The sequence below is a fragment of the Schistocerca piceifrons genome, unplaced genomic scaffold, assembly GCF_021461385.2.
Source record: "Schistocerca piceifrons isolate TAMUIC-IGC-003096 unplaced genomic scaffold, iqSchPice1.1 HiC_scaffold_213, whole genome shotgun sequence".
NCBI lineage: Eukaryota > Metazoa > Arthropoda > Insecta > Orthoptera > Acrididae > Schistocerca > Schistocerca piceifrons.
Genome location: NW_025728042.1, coordinates 10,001 through 15,000, shown reverse-complemented (window position 1 = coordinate 15,000; position 5,000 = coordinate 10,001). Strand labels below are relative to the sequence as shown.

General features: G+C 53.7%; 1 non-coding gene across 1 annotated transcript in view; it reads right to left on the bottom strand.

Annotated features, from left to right (window-relative positions):
• Positions 1-541, bottom strand: part of LOC124742127 — a 1,909-nt gene extending 1,368 nt beyond the window's left edge. The window contains exon 1 of the ribosomal RNA XR_007010185.1: positions 1-541. This exon is cut by the window's left edge and continues 1,368 nt beyond it. This is a non-coding gene — a ribosomal RNA (small subunit ribosomal RNA).
• Between the last annotated feature and the right edge of the window lie 4,459 nt (positions 542-5,000).

Genomic DNA, 5,000 nt, shown 5'->3' with positions numbered 1-5,000 from the left:
AAGTGTACTCATTCCGATTACGGGGCCTCGGATGAGTCCCGTATCGTTATTTTTCGTCACTACCTCCCCGTGCCGGGAGTGGGTAATTTGCGCGCCTGCTGCCTTCCTTGGATGTGGTAGCCGTTTCTCAGGCTCCCTCTCCGGAATCGAACCCTGATTCCCCGTTACCCGTTACAACCATGGTAGGCGCAGAACCTACCATCGACAGTTGATAAGGCAGACATTTGAAAGATGCGTCGCCGGTACGAGGACCGTGCGATCAGCCCAAAGTTATTCAGAGTCACCAAGGCAAACGGACCGGACGAGCCGACCGATTGGTTTTGATCTAATAAAAGCGTCCCTTCCATCTCTGGTCGGGACTCTGTTTGCATGTATTAGCTCTAGAATTACCACAGTTATCCAAGTAACGTGGGTACGATCTAAGGAACCATAACTGATTTAATGAGCCATTCGCGGTTTCACCTTAATGCGGCTTGTACTGAGACATGCATGGCTTAATCTTTGAGACAAGCATATGACTACTGGCAGGATCAACCAGGGAGCTGCGTCAACTAGAGCTGAGCAGCCGGCCGCCCGGGAGTGTGTCCCGGGGGCCCGCGCGAACACGCAAGCGTCCGCTCAATCATTCTGCAAACAGGAGGAGGCTGAGCTCCCCTGCACAATACACCTCGAAACCCTCTCAGGTCCCGGCGGCGCGCAGCGCCGTCCCAAGTACTTGGTCGGGTTCGAGAGAGGCGCAATCGCCCGGAGTTAGGCGAGTAGACGCTTTCGGTGCGACCACCCGTGCTCCCAACTGAGCTTGCCGCTGCCGACAGAGGCCCGGGAGCGTGCTGTCGTGGCATTGCCGGCGGGAGACAACACGCGCCACCTACGGTGACCGGCAGCTCCAACGCCAGCGCCACAGAAGGACAAAAGCCCCACTTGGGTGCCGAAGCGAACTCTCCCAGCACAGCGCACACGCCAACACATCCGCACAGCTGCGATACAAACCACCAGCGAGAACCGCTGGGGCGACCGAGCAGCAGACGGCGTCGCGGCGCCGAGCGCCGGGCGGCGGCGCATCCTCAACGCACACAGTCCTCAATCGGACCAGCACACTGCAGATGTCCACCGCGCTTCGCACCGGGCCCGCGAGGACCTACTTTGGCCGCACGGCGCCGCGCGCAGGGTGCGCCGGCGCGCAGCTGCGACGCCTGCCGCGTCCGTCGGCCGGCGCGCCTGCCACTGGCCGCCCCCACCAGCCGGCTGTAGCGCGTGCGCCCACGCACCGCGCGGCCAGCACGCCGGGAGGCGCCCCCTCACCGGCCGGGGACGGTCCCACCCAGCCACCGCCGCGTATCGCTTCACACCCAGATGCCGTTCAGTTTCGTCGGCATGGTGGGTATCGCTGGAACAACCGGTTAGTACCTCAACCTATCGTCGCCATCACCGATTCACCCCTAGCGAGAACAACCGCACCACAACGGGTTACCATTTCTTCATTTGCGTAACTTCACCAGAAAACGTAGGCGTCCATCGCCATTTGCAACTTCAACCATTATTGCATGCCTGTGTCAGGTGTCACGCCACACTACGTCTGCCCACATACACGCAACAAAATGTGCACGCCTAGACAATACGTGGAAGGTGGCCCCCGTACGTATGCGATGTCCATTGCTCGAACGACTGTCAACCGGCTTCTGTAGCATGTCGCAGATATGGAACGCGCTGCACCATGCCATCACGGTGTGTGAGGAGAGACGACTAGGTCCGAATACATCAACAGACAGCTCATGCTGATCGCCATCCACGGCGTCCGTTCCTCCCACACGTCTCTATGGCGTACCACACTGCAATCCAGCTCTCATAGGGAGACGACACGTAGCTGCGTGCACAATATTTGCACTGTATGGTCCGCCGTTTTTGGGCGCAGTCGTTGTACGGTCACACATGTGCCACGATGTATCATTCAGTACATAAGGACGAATGTGCAGTACAGATTGTGGTTCACGCGTACGACATCAGCGGACAGTTGACACAGGCCGCACCACAACGTAGCCTGCGTACGTCGCATGCGAAGGGCATTGAACATGCAAACTTGTCACCAACCACCTTGCGAAGGCAGGGGGCAAGGTGGGGACGTGGGGAGAGGGGGGGGGGGGGGGGGGCGGCATGTACGCCCTGCTGCCATCCACATTACAGTGTACAGCAGGAGCATGTGGAAAGTCAGCAAGACTTGCAAGGTGTTTAACATGAAGCGATACACAGGGGAGCGGGCAGTGCGAGTAGCGAACTATATTGCGAGGGTTGCGGGTGGGCAACACTACACTAATTGAACGAGTCGTATAACAATTACAGAGCAGGTTTAGGCGACAACGTGGGTTACGATAGGCGACAACGTGGGTTACGTTAGGGGACAACGTGGGTTACGTTAGGGGACAACGTGGGTTACGTTAGGGGACAACGTGGGTTACGTTAGGGGACAACGTGGGTTACGTTAGGGGACAACGTGGGTTACGTTAGGGGACAACGTGGGTTACGTTAGGGGACAACGTGGGTTAGGTTAAGGCACAACATGGGTTAGGTTAAGGCACAACATGGGTTAGGTTAAGGCACAACATGGGTTAGGTTAAGGCACAACATGGGTTAGGTTAAGGCACAACATGGGTTAGGTTACGGCACAACATGGGTTAGGTTAAGGCACAACATGGGTTAGGTTAGGGGACAACATGGGTTAGGTTAGGGGACAACATGGGTTAGGTTAAGGCACAACATGGGTTAGGTTAAGGCACAACATGGGTTAGGTTAGGGGACAACATGGGTTAGGTTAGGGCACAACATGGGTTAGGTTAGGGGACAACATGGGTTAGGTTAGGGGACAACATGGGTTAGGTTAGGGGACAACATGGGTTAGGTTAGGGGACAACATGGGTTAGGTTAGGGGACAACATGGGTTAGGTTAGGGGACAACATGGGTTAGGTTAGGGGACAACATGGGTTAGGTTAGGGGACAACATGGGTTAGGTTAAGGCACAACATGGGTTAGGTTAGGGGACAACATGGGTTAGGTTAGGGGACAACATGGGTTAGGTTAGGGGACAACATGGGTTAGGTTAGGGGACAACATGGGTTAGGTTAGGGGACAACATGGGTTAGGTTAAGGCACAACATGGGTTAGGTTAGGGCACAACATGGGTTAGGTTAGGGCACAACATGGGTTAGGTTAGGGCACAACATGGGTTAGGTTAGGGGACAACATGGGTTAGGTTAGGGGACAACATGGGTTAGGTTAGGGGACAACATGGGTTAGGTTAGGGGACAACATGGGTTAGGTTAGGGGACAACATGGGTTAGGTTAGGGGACAACATGGGTTAGGTTAGGGGACAACATGGGTTAGGTTAGGGGACAACATGGGTTAGGTTAGGGGACAACATGGGTTAGGTTAGGGGACAACATGGGTTAGGTTAAGGCACAACATGGGTTAGGTTAAGGCACAACATGGGTTAGGTTAGGGGACAACATGGGTTAGGTTAGGGGACAACATGGGTTAGGTTAGGGGACAACATGGGTTAGGTTAAGGCACAACATGGGTTAGGTTAGGGGACAACATGGGTTAGGTTAAGGCACAACATGGGTTAGGTTAGGGGACAACATGGGTTAGGTTAGGGGACAACATGGGTTAGGTTAAGGCACAACATGGGTTAGGTTAAGGCACAACATGGGTTAGGTTAAGGCACAACATGGGTTAGGTTAGGGGACAACATGGGTTAGGTTAGGGGACAACTTGGGTTAGGTTAGGGGACAACATGGGTTAGGTTAAGGCACAACATGGGTTAGGTTAAGGCACAACATGGGTTAGGTTAGGGGACAACATGGGTTAGGTTAGGGGACAACATGGGTTAGGTTAGGGGACAACATGGGTTAGGTTAAGGCACAACATGGGTTAGGTTAGGGGACAACATGGGTTAGGTTAAGGCACAACATGGGTTAGGTTAGGGGACAACATGGGTTAGGTTAGGGGACAACATGGGTTAGGTTAAGGCACAACATGGGTTAGGTTAAGGCACAACATGGGTTAGGTTAAGGGACAACATGGGTTAGGTTAGGGGACAACTTGGGTTAGGTTAGGGGACAACATGGGTTAGGTTAAGGCACAACATGGGTTAGGTTAAGGCACAACATGGGTTAGGTTAAGGTACAACATGGGTTAGGTTAAGGTACAACATGGGTTAGGTTAGGTTACACGTTGTTGTAAGGAAAGGTGTGGGGGGGGGGGGGGGGCGGGGCGGCAGGTTCGTTGATAGTGATTATAGTAAGTGAATGCTTGTGACATGATGAGATTTGTCACGTCAGGATGCACCTTTGGCTTATTAGAGGCGGCGCTCCAATTCTATGCTTGTGTCAGACCTGTGTCTTTGACTCATGTCATTGTTTGTGCGCTGTGACAGGAGGTACTATTGTGATGTTGGGTGCACCGTTGTATAGGACATGTGTGGGTGTTGGTGCCTTATCTGCGCAATGGTGGATGTCGAAAGGGTGGGATATTCTATTTTCCGCATGGACCTCCTGGTCTGGTTGTGATAGTGTGGATTGTGTAATGTGGCGGAGAGGATGCACTGGATGTTGTTCCATGCTGGTGCTTACATATTGTATGTGCGCCTGTTAGAAGCAGAGAGTGGTGCGTGATCAGAGTGTCTGGCTGACGTGTGGTTCCCATTGTGGGCAGACTCTTTCAGCATGTATACGGACAGTTGTATATATTTTCTGTAGTTTGATGGCTCTGCATTGATTACTAATCAGCGCCGTGTGTACGGGTAATCTGGTTCCAGTCCACAATGTTCTATCTGTGTACATTAGTGACAAAGACTCCCCCCATGCAGTGGGGCTCGGTCTGTTATAACTCTTCCGCGTAATATATTTGCCCCACGTTTTTGCGAGTGCGAGTGCGAGTGCAACGCGCATGGGGACCGACATGCTGATGGCTCGGTATCGGACGCCGTACAGTGAGCAACGCGATCGC